Genomic DNA, 16,828 nt, shown 5'->3' with positions numbered 1-16,828 from the left:
ACTCTGTGCTTCCACTGCTGGGGGCCTGGGCTCAATCCCTACTCCGGGAACTAAGAGCCCACAAGCCGCGTGGGGCGGCGAAAGATAATTAATAAATAAATAAATAAATAAATAAATAAATAAATATATATATATATATATATATATATATATATAAAAGAGAGTGCAAGCAGAAGAACTCAGGTCTGCACTCAGAGTGTGAGCTCCCTGTGAGCAGGGACCCTTAATGCTTCAGTGCCTAGGATGGTTCCTGGAAAAAAATGGCACTCAGTAAATATTTAGTAAACGAACACCCCCAAATCTTGAGTTATGGATGTTTTCTCAAGTCACGTGGGGAGGGTGCCCAGGGAGCTTGAGGAATGGGGGCAAGAAATTATCCATTCTTTCTTTGTTCTTTTTAGCCACTGTCAAATCAGATTAACTAGCCTTCCCATTATCTGGGTAACAGAGGCCTAAGTGAATATATCTCAGTGAGATACCCTGAGAACACGGGGGCAGGGCCAGGTCCTGACACCAGACAGGGCCAAACCTGGAAACAGAACTTCACTGCCAGGCTGGCTGTCTCTTCTTGCTTTGACCGAGTGGCTAAAAACAAACGTGGGCTGCTGAGAGGCTCACCTACAGGGCCTGGCCCTCGGCCCATGTCTGCCCCATACTGCACAGGCCATCAAATTCCACAGGCCCTTAGAGATGTTTATTTTTGCACTCTGTAGACTCTGCTCGCTGCTGGAGCCACGGCAGGTCACACAAAGGACAAGGTGTTGCCAAGCTGAGAATGTGGGCGCGGGTTCGTGCCCCGGTCCGGAAGGATCCCGCATGCCGCGGAGCGGCTGGGCCCGTGAGCCATGGCCACTGAGCCTGCGCGTCCGGAGCCTGTGCTCCGCAACGGGAGAGGCCACAACAGTGAGAGGCCCGCGTACAGCAAAAAAAAAAAAAAAAAGACCCAAGACCTTAATTTCTCCCCAGAAATGAAAGTTAGGAGCGCTTTTTACAGAAGTTCCTTTAACAGGTAGGTGGTTGTCTTTGTCTCTGTCTTTATTGAAATAGTTAGGAATGAACCAGTTCATCCCACTTCCTTCTAGATTTGGACCCACAGAAAAGTCTGATGAACAAAGGCCTTGGAAGTAGTTTCCAACCCTTTTGCATGTGAGGTCCCTCTATACATCGTAAAGTATTTCCTTAGCCAAGCAAGGCAATAGTCATGTTTTTAGAATAAGTTATCTGTTGATCGATAAAATATGTAAAGGCAACAGTTAAAATGAATTTCATGGCATTTTCAAATACATTTTGTTTTATTTGATGAATCACTCAGACATTTACAACCAGCTGAAAAATTGTGGTAACTGTGTAAGATATTTTTCTGTCCACTGACAGGATGCCGTCATGTACGTGTGGATTTGCCCACCTTGTACTAATTCTGTCATCTCCTCCCAGGTCTGACACCCCCAGATTAGAAGCCCCTCTCTGTTTATTAAGGGTAAGCCTAGTGCCTTGAAGAACATCAATTCCTTCTGGTTTATGAGGCATATTATTTGTTCAAGGTCCCAGAAGGAACTGGGAAACTGGGTAGACTTCAACAAAGATATTATTTATAAAGGTGTGAACAAGTGTTCATAAAATCTAACAAAGGTCAGTAGAGTCCTCTGGGGCCAGTAACACTAGCACTTCTAGACCTGACAGGCAAAGGGAGAGAGCAGTTACTGGAACCTTCTGCAGAGTCACTGGGTAAAGGAAAGCAGCCAGTCCATAAGGATCTGACAGTAAAAGAACTAAGGAAAAAAATGCACCAGCCTCACACTCTTCCTGCCTTCTAAGTCCCATCAGTGGCTGAACCAAACAGGAACCAAGTTGATGTAGCCTATAAGTGTCAGCCTTCCAGGGCAGAGAAGTGGGTGGAAATGGGATGAACAGTGAACTTGGAGGTGCAAATGGAAACTGTCCTGCACACCAGGGTAACCTGTAAGCTTGCCCGTAGTGCACTAGGGCTATGGTTAAAAACGAGATCAAGGGGCTTCCCTGGTGGCGCAGTGGTTGAGAGTCCGCCTGCTGATGCCGGGAACACGAGTTCGTGCCCCGGTCCGGGAAGATCCCACATGCCGCGGAGCGGCTGGGCCCGTGAGCCATGGCCGCTGAGCCTGCGCGTCCAGAGCCTGTGCTCCGCAACGGGAGAGGCCACAACAGTGAGAGGCCTGCGTACCGCAAAAAAAAAAAAAACGAGATCAACTCCTGAGCCAATCAGTGCTGAGCCTTGCCTTTAAATTAGATCAAGCCACTCAAAGTTACCGACTCAAATCTTCTGGTGTATTTCAAACACAAAACTCAATTTGTGGAACCAACCTCCTCTTTTGCTGCTCATACTAAAATGCTCCCTTAGTTTCAGCCAGCGATCACCTTTAAAAGGACAGCTCCAAAATCTGCATCTCTGCTGCCGATCTTCCTCCGGAGTTGAAAACTCCGATTTCCAACAGCCTGTAAGTTACCTCAAAGTCACGTGCCTACAAAGCACTGGCTGGTCTATCCTGGAAACACATTTTATTTTCATGCTTTCACCATTTTCCAACTAGGTATGCTAGAACACTCTGAGTCTTTTGACTCTCCTCCCCAACCCTCGGAATAAGTGAGTCCAACTCGTACCACTTCCTCTGGTATCCCTCTCACACCTGCCCTCCCTTTTTAGTTTCCCATGACCTTGTACCTGAACGAAGGCAGAGCCTGTCCCAGCTGGCCTCGCTAATCCTGACTCCACCACTTAGTGGCTCTGTTTAGACTTTCCTGCGCTTACTAATTATGACTCTTATCTAGTGTCTCAGGGACTCAGTTTCCTCATCTGTAGGGTAGAGCCATGCACAGTACCTACAACTAGGGACAAAGACCTCCTTTCCATTGACTCCACGGGGCAGAAACCCCAGTGGAGCTATTAGCACCCCTGGTGTTTCCCTACTCACCTCCTTTTCTCTGCAGGAGGAGAAGTTGGTTATCTGATTCATAGGTTTGGGAGAAACAGATGCACATGCTCAGCCTTTTGTTTTTCTTTTTTCTTTTCTGCTTGGGATCTGCCTGTGAGTAGAGAGGGCTCATCCTTCTCAGCTCTTCCACCCTGTATATGAAACAGGGGTACGTGCCCTTCAAAGGAGGCCTGTGGTTGTTTGAGGGCTTCCAAGGACGGTGACTGGGTAAGTCCATCTTTTATGTACCCAGAGTGCTGCAGCCCTTCCTGGCTGGTACTCCTAAGCCTCATTCCCCTCTTATCAGCATTATCAGCACATAAGGCAGCATTTTAGTCTTTGATTCCTGTTTCTACCTCTAAATTGGTATTGAACTTGTGAGAAGACAGGTGGTTTTTATTGATCCAATTTTTTTTTTTTTTTTTTTTTTTTCGGTACGCGGGCCTCTCAGTGTTGTGGCCTCTCCCGTTGCGGAGCACAGGCTCCGGACGCGCAGGCTCAGCGGCCATGGCTCACGGGCCCAGCCGCTCCGCAGCATGTGGGATCTTCCCGGATCGGGGCACGAACCCATGTTCCCTGCATCGGCAGGTGGACTCTCAACCACTGCGCCACCATGGAAGCCCTTTATTGATCCTTTTGATCCCAATTCCTACCTCATGGAGTTGTTAAGAAAATGAAATGAGGTAATCCATATTATATCACAAAGCGTAGGATCTGCCCGAAGTACGCATTCAAATAAATGTTAGCTCTTCTTACTGTCGTCGCTACTGTTGTTATAGATTGCTTCCATGAGTCTTAGGAAAGGGATAGGAATTTTAAATTTCAATATCCTGTGATTATCATAATACTTTATATCAAGATAGTGTGGAGAATAACAGCTATAAAGCGATTATATAACTTTAATTTGTAAAATAATAGTTATAAAGCAGAACCTTCTAAACAGCAGAAGAAAATCTATCACCATTTCCTCTCCAAAGACTTCACATGGAGGCATTCACATGTGTTCTGAGGCTGGGTGTGAAAGCTGTTCTGAAAGCACATTTCTCTGAGGAGGCTTCCAAGAGGCCGTTAGGCCACGATGCAGCTGTAAACAGTAACATAACATAGCTCAGAAAAAACAAGTTTTAAGAAGAAAAAAGAAACCCACATTCCTCTGACAGGATACTCCTCTCTGAAAGAGTTCCAGAGGTTTCCCCTGCCCTCAGTTATACTACTGCTCTTTGAGGCCTTTAAGATTGCTACAAATATGAATGCTGCATTACATTTTGAAGCACATAAACCAGTGCACTTGGCCTGGGGTCAGACATGCCTGCCTTTGAAACCCAGTGCTGACAACTAATAGCTGTATGAACCTGACATGCAACCTAGCTTCCTGAGTCTGTCTCCTGCTCTGTATATTGAAGTTAATAGTTCCTCTTTATTAGGGCGTTAATGAGGATTAAAGGGCAAATATGTGTAAAAGCTCTGACACCTATGAAAATACTCACATAATAACATACATTAACTCCCTTCCCTGTTATACCAGCTGATACATTTTTCATCTTCTTTTGTATCTTTCAATAATTTTCCAAATTAAAAAGTGAAGCAAGGGCTTCCCTGGTGGCGCAGTGGTTGAGAGTCCGCCTGCCGATGCAGGGGACACGGGTTGGTGCCCCGGTCCGGGAGGATCCCACATGCCGTGGAGCGGCTGGGCCCGTGAGCCATGGCCGCTGAGCCTGCGCGTCCGGAGCCTGTGCTCCGCAACGGGAGAGGCCACAACATTGAGAAGCCTGCGTACCACAAAAAGAAAATGAAAAAAAAAAAACGTGAAGCAAAAAAAAAAAAAAAGCAAAGCAATTATACAAGATATATAGTAGCATACAGGAGGCACTCAAAAAATACTTACCTAAGTTAAACATATACCAGTTACTAGTTCAAACAGTGACATGGTTAGCAAATTATTAGTAAATAAGTATCTTTATCATACCCGAAAGCACCCATATTTCTTGTCTTAGAGTATCCAAAGGAAAAAAGGGAGAGACCCAGAGACTTTATCTTTCTATGTCAAGTTTCCCTTATGATATTGGGACAAGACAAAAGAACTAAATAATTGAATGAGGGAGAGTGGCAGAGAGAAAATGATGGGGAAAACAATAAATCCAAGAAATACTATGCTCTTTGAACATTTAAACTAATTTTTACTTCTTTGCAGTATTTAGTTGGTTCTTTCTTTTGAATTGCACACTGAAATTCTTTGCAGGCAAATATCTGTATATCGAATATCTGTGTCCATGTTCTCTTCCCTTTTTAGTGACTTTTCCTAAGTAGTACATGTCCCAACCATGGATCATTATAAAGCCTTTACGAATGATGGTTATGAGGACTGTAGCAGCACCCAAAAAATGCCTGTGTTGGTCTAACTCATAGTCAGAACACAAAATGTACAAGCTATGAGTACAACTACAGAAAATACATGTGCACAAGGACAAAATGAGAAGGGAATGCAGAGAGAAAGAAAATAGTTGTGTGAGGAAAGTAAGATTATAAATGGTCTCTTCCTGTATTTTCTGAACTTCTTGGAATAATCTCATACCCTTCTTATAAAAAGTAATAAAACCACTTTTACATAGTTGTATCTAAGTGTATTCTTACTGCTTTCTTTCCCATTCAACATCGATTCATATATGCTTTTTTGCATATTTGACAGAGTTGACATTTGACATTTTATATCTTTACCATGGTTGAGTTTGCCCTCTTCTTTTAAACTTGTCAAAATTTTATCCTCTTGGAATACTTAGGAGGGCTTTACTTTGGGACCACTCTCTTATACTTGGATCAAAGGTCACCCCTCACTTCTTTTCTTCCTAACAGGCTGAAAACAAGAATCTATCTGTGGAAAGAGAAAATTTACAATCATTTTTTAAGGCTGTCTAAGGAAACAATCCTATTAGCAGAGTTTAGTTCTGTTTTTTTTTTTCCCAAAAAAGTGAATGTGTGTGTTGTGTATGTGTAAAATAAAGAAATTTATTCCAGCATGCTCTTTCACTATAATTTTCAAAATTGTTTTTCTCTTAAAAAGTGATGAAATATTTGATGAGTAACTAATAGGAAATGAAAAAGTCCACTTTAGGGCAACTGTACTAGACAGAATGAGAATGTGATGTTCTTTCTCGTGGCATTTTAGGCTCACGCAAAGATATCATTCCCTTTCCTTTGATAAACTTCTTGAGAGAATGCTGATGATGACAAAACTGTCTTTGCTGAGGGCTAGTAGAAGAATGAGTTCCTTAATATTTTCAGGGTAAAAATAAATAAATGCTTGATTTATATTGAAATAATTTTAGGATCTTAGAATGAGAATAGAAAATAAACATTTTGATTTCTACAAAATAATTAATTGCCTATAAGATTGAAAAGTACAGTTTCATCTGTAATTAACCGTTCAAGTCTTAAATCCATACTCTTCACTTAAAAGAGAATGTCAAATAATACAAATTTATTTGATTTCTTGTTTCTCAAGAATGCAATCAATTAAGAACACAGCAAAAAAGGCTGATGAATGGCTGAAGTCTACATTCCAAAGGCCAGTGTATTTTTACTGTGTATTCTATGCTAACAAGGTTGTTTCAATGGGTTTCAAGCCCTCCAATGATAAGCTATAATCACAGTGTAGTGCAAAAAGGTATCACAGACAAATCTGTAACCAAGTGTGAGGAGATCATTGTTAAGAGTCTAATGGCAATAGAATCAACCAAGAAAAAAAAGAAAAGAGAAAAAGAAAAGACCCAGAAAATTCAATGGCTTGGAGTCATTTTGTATACAAGGAAATACATCAACGTGTCTTAATTCAGAGCTTCCCAACTGCTGAACAGTGCTACAGGTGTGATCTGGGTCTGTATTAGTCAGCTTGGGCTGCATAACAAAATACCACTGACTGAGTGGTTTAAACAACAGACATTTATTTCTCATAGTTCTGGTGGCTAGAAGCCCATGATCAAGGTTCTGACAAATTTGGTTTCTGGTGAGAGCTTTCTTCCTGGCTTGTAAATGGCTACCTTCTTGCTGTGTCCTCACACGGCCTTTCCTTGCCATGTGTGTATTGGGGGTGGGGGGGGGGAGTTGGTCAGAAATAGAGAGAGGTGGGGGGAGCTCTTTGGTATCTCTCCTCATAAGGACACTAATCCTATCAGAAAGGGCCCCACATTTATGACTTCATTTAACCTTAATCACTTCCTTAGAAGCCCCATCTTCAAATGGGTAACAGCCACACTGGTGGTCAGGGCTTCCATATATGAATTTGAGGGGGGACACAAGCATTCAGCCCATAACAGGATCCCTCAGCTGGGCAGAACCTTGAGTGGGCCAGAGCCCAGGCCAGGAACAGTCTCATGGTTTACCCCAATTTGGCTGAGAAAGATCATGATTTTTGAGGTCTGGCTCCATGAGAGAGGTTGGGAAGCACTGCTTTTAATGGACCCTGAATGCATCACTGCACTGACGACCACTATGATAATAAATCTCAGTGACCCCTTAGAATGAAGAAAAATTACAATAATAATTAATGCTTCAATAACATTCACTATGTGCCACACCTGCTCTCCGTGTTTCTTTACACATATTAACTCATTTAACACAACAGCCCTCTGATATATGAAGTATTGTAACACCAGGCTCGAGAGAAAGTCCTTTGTCATCAGACTGCCTGAGTCCACATCTCAGCTTCTGCACTTTTAGCTCTGTAACCTTGGTCAGGTTACTAACGCTCTCTGAACCTGTTTCCTCTTCTATAAAATGGGGATGAATATACAAGTGTACAATTCCAAAAAGTTCTGAAATTTTTTTCCAAAATTTTTCCATAGGTTGGCGACATACTCATTTTGTGGCTAGACCCAAACACTCATAGTTTTAATATATCTTTCCGAGTGGGATATTCTTATGTTTTAGTGCAAAATCATTTGTGGTTGGTTGATCACAGGGTGCTCTCCCCAGCCCTGTTGGGGGGTTACATATATATATTCTATATACCACAACAAAACACTTGGTTCTAAGGATTTCTGAAAAGGTTTCAACTCACAGTTGTGAGAATTTAGTTAACTAACATACTTAGAACAGTGCCTGGCACATGTGGTAAGTGATATACTAGTATTAATTATTATTGCTGTTGTTCTTATTATTACTGCCATTCTCTAGATGAAGAAACTGGGGCAGAGAGAGATCAAGCAGTCTGTCCAAGCCACAGCCAGCACGTGGCACAGCTGAAAGTGAACCCAGACAATCTGGCTCCTAAGACTGTGGTCTTAACCACTGCACTATACCCTCTCTACAAATTACATATGTTTCATTTCTGTTCAGTCATATTCAATGTTCCGTGTTTAAGAAATATCACTCAGCCGTAAAAAAGAATGAAATAATGCCATTTGCAGCAACATGGATGGACCTAGAGATTTTCATACTAAGTGAAGTAAGTCAGACAGAGAAAGACAAATATATGATATCACATATGTGGAATCTAAAAAAGTGATATAAATAAACTTACTTATAAAACAGAAACAGACCCACAGACTTAGAAAACAAACTTAGGGTTACCAAAGGGGGAAGGTGGGAGGGAGGGATAAATTAGGAGTTTGGGATTAACAGATACACACTACTATATACAAAATAGATAATCAGCAAGGACCTACTTTATAGCACAGGGAAGTATACCCAATATTAAATGGGAAAAGAATCTGAAAAAAGATAGATATATGTATATGTATAACTGAATCACCGTGCTGTACGCCTGAAACTAACAGGACATTGTAAATCAACTATACTCCAATATGAAATAAAATTTTGTAAAAGGCAATGTTTTAATAAAATATTTTTAGAAATTTTGTCCAGCTCAGCTTCAAGGGAATTCAGCTCCATCATTCAGAATGATCCAAGAGCAGACCCTGGGGGAGGGGGCCTGCAGCCATGTCAGTTCTGTAAGAGCTGCACCTCCCTGGCCCAGCTCACCGAACAGGAGTCCACACCTGATCCCAAGGAGCCAACCACAGGCTGAACCAAACTCTGAGATTCTACGTCTTCGCAACTGGGAATGGGAAAATGAAGTGACTGAGTCAGGCTGGAGCTGGGAGGCGCTAGGAGGCAAGCTGGGGAGCCATTCTCTGCCACGTACATACCCACAGGATCTGAGGACCAGCAGAGGAAGGTAGCAGTTCTGTGCAGACCAGTGGTTCTCAACCAGGGACAATTTGGTCCCCCAGGGGCCATTCGGCAATGTCTAGACACATATTTTGCTGTCACAGCCAGAGTGCTTTTTTAAGCATCTGGTGGACAAAGGTCAAGGATGCTGCTTCACCCTACAGTGCACAGGACAGCTCTGCAAAAAAAAAAAAAAGAGTATTATCTGGCCCAAAGAGTCAATCATGACAAGGCTGAAAAACGCTGGTATAGACTCAGAGCAAGCAACCATGTGGCACACAGAGAGGGTGAGATAGAGGAGTTAATTGCTTTAGCTCCAGTGGCTCCCCAGGCCCTGATTGCAGCTGCTCAGAAAACCTAACGGCTCTTCCTGCCCCAAGTTTCCCTGAACTACTTTATGGCCCGTGTTCTTCCCGTCCATGTAACATTCCATAAAAGTTCCCCTCTACCTTGCAACAGTTTAATGAATTGATGTTACCTGCAACCAAAGATACCAGAGACAGGTTTGGGGGAGAGCAACTCAGGATGGTGGGAACAGTGTTTCAGGCAGAAGGAACAGTATATGTAAAGGCGCAGAGATTGAGAAGGCAGGTGCAGAAACACAGAGGGAAAAATGAAGAACAATGCAGGTGAGAGGAAAAACATGAGTCAGGGCACAGAAGCAGCCATAAGCATGGTGTGTTTCCATGCAGAAAGGAGAGTGGTCTGACTAGATCAGCAGGTGTGTGCTGGGGAAATGAAAGAAATTAATCTCAGTGGAAACAGCTTTGAAAGAGGCATCAGACTATACAACTGTAATACAGGCCTGCATATCAGTGACTGTTCTAGGCCTAATTCATCCTTTGAATGGATAAAAGAAGAAAAGCACGTTTGGGAATGTATACTCCCTTAGCAAGCCATCTCTACTTGGTAAAAACACTGCCCTCTCAGTAAAAAGAAAAAAAAAAAGCAACAAAGAGCATTTTCCCAATATATGAAATAAACTAAAGCAGAGACAGAAATCTCTAGCATTCACGGCAATCAGCCAAAAGAGTTTTTAATCAGTAAGCTCCTCGGTTCCCCATTCTGTACTCCAGGGAAGATGCAGGGTGGGTGGGCAGCGATCTCACTGCCTGGAACTGAGAAGGGTCTGCGGTTGTATGTAAAAGCCTCATATGGTTTACTTATTTAAAAAAAAAATTTTTTTTAAAGTCCACAAAGACTGAGAAATGGCCTTCCCCTTCACCTCAGTCAAGGAAGGAGATTTAGGATTCATAAAAGCATCACTAAGTCTTTCTGGGGAAGAAAAAACAAACAAGAGAGTGAAACACACATGTCGATTATGCAACGGTGACATGTAATAGAAATAAGTCTAGCAACAAAAAGAGAAAAGGAAATGAATGTTATTAAAACTGAGGCCTCCTCAATGCCTTGTTTCTCTTTTTTCCTCCTTGCTTTCTAACATGGATAATGTGATTCCCTGAGGAAAAGCTGCTTTTGTAGTCAGCAGGTCAAAGGTCTTAGATCCGAAAACAGTGTATACACAATGTTCCAGAAGAGGTGTGTGTGGCTTCCTGTTACTGCATCGACCCCTGCAGGTCAAAAGACACTCAAAGATGAAATTTGGATCTATGGGATGAAACGTATACCCTTTCACTGCCAACGGGAAGTGCTTCAGACACTGGTGGATGGCCACCAGGAACCTTTTCACAGCTGGCTGGGAAGGAGGCCTGGGCGCTGTGGGATCTGTACAAAGGGTCAGATTCCTCTGAGTGAGCACAGCCATCCTGGGGAAAGGCAACAAGGCTCCTCTAACGGGAAATAACATCTGACTGACCAATTGGGTGTTTAAAGGAAATGCCCAGGATGGTGTGGCAAAAAGACTACTCAACATTTTAATTTCATAGGTGAATGTCATCATCACAACAGCAGCCACTTTTTCAGCATTTACCTGTGGGCCAGGGCTTGTGCTCAGGGAGTTACACACATTAATTACAGTCATTCAGAAAGGGATCTGGGTATCTGCCCTTCAGCATCGGTGCAGCTCGGCATCATGGTACCACAATTTTGCACAGCAGAATTGCACTTTCCTTTCTGAATTAATGCTATGTCTATAAAAGTGCTTACAAGGGCTTGGGAACCAAACCTTCACCCCTAAATTGGCAGGCTATGGGACGGGTTCAGTAAGGCTTTGAAAATAAGCTGGCTTTCATTAGTTGGGTCATTGCAATGCCTGCGCCTGGGATAGCAGCAGTAGCAACAAACCAACAACAGGGACAGTTCCCCACCAAAGGATGCTTTAGACATCTAAAGATGCTTTTTCCCTCAGCAGTTTGGGGGATTTTCAAAGGACCACCTCCCTCTGTAAAAGAAGTTGGGAGGAATGATGACCAGGACGCAGAAAGCTCGTGGTGAACTAAGATACAAACTATACCCAGAGATATCAAGAGCTGGTTGCGCTTATTCTGCACAATGTTAGGATAAGTAGAAGATCTGATGCGACAAGAGTCAAAATGGGAACTGACATGTCAGGAAAGTGACTAGGGAGTGGCTTACATCCCTGTTAGCACAAGCTATTGTATGGCCTCTTGAAAGGTGTCTTTTGAGAAGAAAGAAAGGGTGATTGAACTTTTTACTTTTAAATAATCATCTCTAGAAAATGTGGGTATATTTTAATGGCATTATATAACGAAAAAGCCTTTGAAATTACCCCTGGTATTGTTTTCAAAGCCAGGTTATTTAAATAAGGAATCCATGCTCACCATTTTGCAGACGTAGTATTTTGACCCCAAAAGTATTGCTTAAATTGATAATCAATAATGCACACCAGACTTGGTTCCCAGTGACCTTTGATGTTTCCAAAAATTATATTCACCTTCCTGGAGATCAGCCATTATTGAGGATATTCAAAAGAATAAGCTAAAAGTTTAAACTAGTTTTGAAAAATCAGGCTCTAAAATATCATGAACAATGATAGCTTGACCTTAAAAATTCCTAAGGATACTTTTAAAAGGGTAATATCATTTAGATATATATTTCACACTATATTTTTGAAACAATATTCTACTACATGTATTTATACCTGTGACTATATAATAAGGTCTGTTATTTCAGATATGATGAAAAAAGGTGTAAAAGTTATTGTTGACTCATCCCTAAAGATATCAGTCCCATGTCCTTCTCTGATCATAAAAGTCAATATAATTGCTGGTCATCATCAAAGAGAAAGTGGAATAAACTGAAAAATATAATTCCCCTTGTACCAAACATCAGTATCCATAATGCTACATATAATTCTGTTCACTTGCAAATAAAAAATACATATATAACACTCTCAGAAGAGTCAGAAATAGATGACTAATATGTCTCAAGATATGAAGTGTCTTCATATGAAAAGGAATTAAAAAGTAGGGTGTTTCTTCAATTGGCAGAGAAGTTGATCAAAGGGTGATGGGCTTGAAGATTACAAGATCCTGATGAGTACGTCTGGTGAACCTAGATTAGCAGCAAATCTCAGAACTTGCTGGCAACACCTGAAGCCTGGAAGAGATTGGGTTGACTTATACGTAAAACAGTATTCTCTGATTCTCAGATATTCCAACAATCCTCTACCACCTGCATGTCCAACGATTCAGTTCATTTCTGACACTATCATCCTGGAGTTGGCGTCAAATCCCACAAGTTACAGGGCTCAGCCCACAAGACTGCCCCCGCCAGTCTCAGGTCCTAAGGCACCTGCACCTCTGGCCGACCAACTAGAAACTGGGCTTTCCACCAGCCCCTCCTCAGGCTATAAAATTTGCTGGAATGGCTCACAGAACTCCAGAAAACAAAAACACTTTAGTTACATTTACTGGTTTATTATAAAAGATACAAAGGAACAGCCAGATAGAAAGGTACGTGGGGCGAGGTCCGGAAGGGTCCTGAGTTGGGAGCTTCTGCTGGTGGAGTTAGTGTGTGCCACCCTCCCAGCAAGTGGATGTCAAGTTTACCAACCTAGAAGATTTCTGAAGCTCTTGTTCAAGACCGTTTTTTTAAATGTTTGTCTTTTATGTTTTTATTTTTATTAATATTTATTTATCTGGTTGCACCGGGTCTTAGTTGTGGCAGCCCCTTTATAGAGCTAAATCTCCAGCCCCACTTCTTTCCTCTCCCAGGAGATCAGGGAGTAGGGCTGAAAGCTCCACCCCTCTAATCACTTAGTCCTGCTGGAGACCAGCCCCGCCCTGAGGCTATCAAGCCCCGCCCCCCATTACTTCATTAGCATAAACTCAGGTGTGCTCCAAAAGTGCTGCTTATGAATAACAAAAGACACTCCAGTCACTGAGGAAATCCCAAGGGTTTTCAGGGTGCCTTGCCAGTAGCCATAGACAAAGATCAAATATATATATATATTTTTACTGTAACTCAGGAATGTTCAGTTCAACTTTCAACTGAAATAATGAGATAAAATGAATACGAAATTCTATTGTGATGCGCCAGATGACCATCTTCAGAATTTACACCAAAAAATCTCATTTCACAGCTCTTGGGCTCCTCACCTAGCTTTGAAAATAGAAAAGGGCTGGGAGAACGGAGTTAAAAAGAGGATTATTTTAAGACAATTTCTTTAGAGATGGGGGATGCCCCCACCCCACCTCAAGCTTAGAAAAAGGAGGAAATCAGGGCCTAGCTGGGACTCTGTTTGAAAACTCAGTGGAGGGGACTCCAGGCCCAGGGGATCAGAAGAAAGGCTGGCAAATGGCATTGACCCTGGCACAAAGGAGAATTGCACCCTCCTGGGAATAGTAACTGCATGCCCCCTTCCCCATGGAGTCTCCAGGGATGCAGGAAAGTTTCCCACAGGCCAGTCGCAGACTTTGCCATGGAAAGAGCTGCCTGGAGCCATTATAGTCCCACCAAAGAGGGCCTCCCGGCAGGGGAAATGGTCCTCTAAGGAACAGCAAGGGTCCATAACCACCAGAGGACCAAGAGCTGAGGGGGTTGGAACCAGCCAGAGGAGAAGTACTACATGCCTCACAGGGGCTGGGCCTAGAAAGTATGAATGAAAAAATAAAGTAATAGAATAGAATAGAATAGAATAGAATAAAATGTAGAATAGAATAGAATAAAGATGAAATCATCCCCTAGATAAAGAGTGTACATACCAAGTAAGATCGTACCCTAGTTTCCTAATCTCCTCTCCTACTGAGCCAGCAAGCCCTAGAGGAGTTAAAAAAATTTTTTTACAACAAGTTGGGCGAAAGGAAACTTTAGGCTGGACACCTTACCCATCCTCAGATCATGTGCTTTGGAAACCTACGTGCTTCTGGAAAGGCCTGGCTAGTTAGAGGCACAGTGATTCATTCAGAGACTTATGAACCAAACTAGACCAGTAAGAGTCAGCCTTGCAGCATTTGCTGGAACTACTGGGAAGGAGCGCCTTCTTTGCATGGGACTCCAAGCCGAAGAATGGATACATAGAGCTGCTAGTAGCCATTTCTGTCTCCACTGGGAGAGACCCCACCTAAAACGAAGTCAACCCAGGAAAGAGAAGGAGTGAGAGAAATACATAGTTCTGAAATTGTATCAACATCTGAATCAGCTTTAACTAAATCCTACCCTCGGAACTCTCTGTTCAGTGAATAAATGAATTAGCTTTTTGCCAAGTTGAATTTGATTTCTGTCACTTGCACCCGAGCTCCTGACTAATTTTTTGAAGCATTGTTATTCTGGTCTTATACATATGGCTCAGAGCTTATGTTATTGTCCAAGATCATGTAGTAATAAGTGGCTAAACCAGGATGCGAACTCAAAGCTGTCAAATCCTCCATCCGTAGCTCTTTTCAGTTCCTCAGTTTGGCTCCCCATCCCTTAAAGTTATCCTGCTAGTGTTTTATAGGCCTAAACAAACACATTTTTATCCCTTTTTGCACAGATACTCAAATAATCAGGTGAGCCAGCAGTAATCAGAAGCAGTCGGACTGGGACAGTGAGTGTGTAACATGTAGCAGATAAATGAAGGGTTCTCACTAAAGTAATTTTGTCAAAGCAGACTAGTACCAAATCAATCTCCAGTTCCTCTAATGCTAAAAGTTCTGGAAGCCTAGGAAATTGAAGTATTGTGAGCCACAGGAACACAGTAGAAATAAAGAAAATCCAAGTAACCGTACTGGCTCCATTCCTGTTGGTAGACTGATTCAATCACCCACACACTATTTTCTCTTTTCTTGAAGAACTGTGATACAGCGATACTTAGGTTCAAGTTTTTCAGCTATCTAATATGGAAGTCTGCCAGGATTATTAAATAAAGCAAATGTTTTAAATCCAACAAAGAAATCAATCAGCCAAGGATCAAAGAGGATATATAGCTAGTTCATTAACAAAGACATATGTTCTAGCTCACACTGTTGATAAGAGTATTAATTGGTTCAATTTTCTGGAGTGATATTTTGCAACATCTATCAAAAGTTTAAATGAACTTAACTTCTGACCCAATACTTCTACATTTATTTAGGAATCTGTCATATATGCTCAGATAAGTTTGGATAAGGGTGCATTAGCATTATTTATAACTGAAATAAGTTTCTATTTGCAGGGAATCAGCTGGATAAATTGTGGTACATTCAGACTGCGATTTATTATAGATTGAACACACACGTTTATCTCTGCTGTCTCCTAAAATGCCACTGATGGTAAAGGAATAAAAAAGAAATAAGCCACAAAGATAAAGAGAGCAGGAAAGATGATGATAGCAGATAAGAAATGTGAACCAAATATTGGAAGCTGGGAAATAAATGAACAGATGGTATAGGACTTAGTCAAACGGAGAACGCTGAAACCTAAGCTGACAGGGAAGGAATACAATAAGGAGTAAGCTGACTGTAGAATCGCAGAAAGACTCAGGGATGGAGGAACAGAGGACTTCTAGAGGCAGCGAATGTGGTTAAAAATAGTATGGATGGAAAGTCTTTAAAAGTTCTCCTCCCCCCGGCACCTGCCCCAGAATCAGATAATGCCACTTGCGGCAACATGGATGGACCTAGAGATGATCATACTAAGTGAAGTAGGTCAGAAGGAGAAAGACAAACACCATATGATATCACTTACATGTGGAATCTAAAATATGACACAAATGAACTTATCTACGAAACAGAAACAGACTCACAGACATAGAGGACAGACTTGTGGCTTCCAAGGGGGAGGTGGGGGGTGGACTGGGAGTTTGGGATGAGCAGATGCCAACTATTTTATATATAGGATGGATAAACAACAAGGCCCTACTGTATAGCACAGGGAACTACATTCACTATCCTGTGATAAACCATAATGGAAAAGAATGTGAAAAAGAATATATATGTAGACACACACATATAGGTAACTGAATCACTTTGCAGTACGGCAGAAATTAAGACGACGTTGTAAATCAACCATACTTCAATAAAATTTTTTAAATAATTCACCCCCCACATCCTGAGACAATTAGCCTCCCCATCTCCACTGGGGGGAGAATGGTGTGTACTCTGTGGAAATGCTACACACTATGTTATTGGGAACAGCAGATACAGTTGGGGTGCAGGGGGAAGGCGAGGCGCCATATGAAAACAAGGGGATTAAATGAAAACCATACTGAAAGGTGAGATACCCTGTCCCCAAACCCAGGTCTCACCTGGACTCCCAGAACACTACCAGCCAAGCTTGTGACCTCAGGGCAAAAGACCGAGATGTATCTTTGGAGAAACCGACCAAACTGAGGGCAA

General features: G+C 42.2%; 1 pseudogene; it reads right to left on the bottom strand.

Moving 5' to 3' along the window:
• LOC132439814 (SNW domain-containing protein 1 pseudogene) overlaps positions 1-16,828 on the bottom strand; it is a 65,478-nt pseudogene that overhangs the window by 15,567 nt on the left and 33,083 nt on the right.

Source organism: Delphinus delphis, chromosome 16 (genome assembly GCF_949987515.2).
Source record: "Delphinus delphis chromosome 16, mDelDel1.2, whole genome shotgun sequence".
Classification (NCBI taxonomy): domain Eukaryota; kingdom Metazoa; phylum Chordata; class Mammalia; order Artiodactyla; family Delphinidae; genus Delphinus; species Delphinus delphis.
This window is presented reverse-complemented; position numbering and strand designations above follow the sequence as displayed.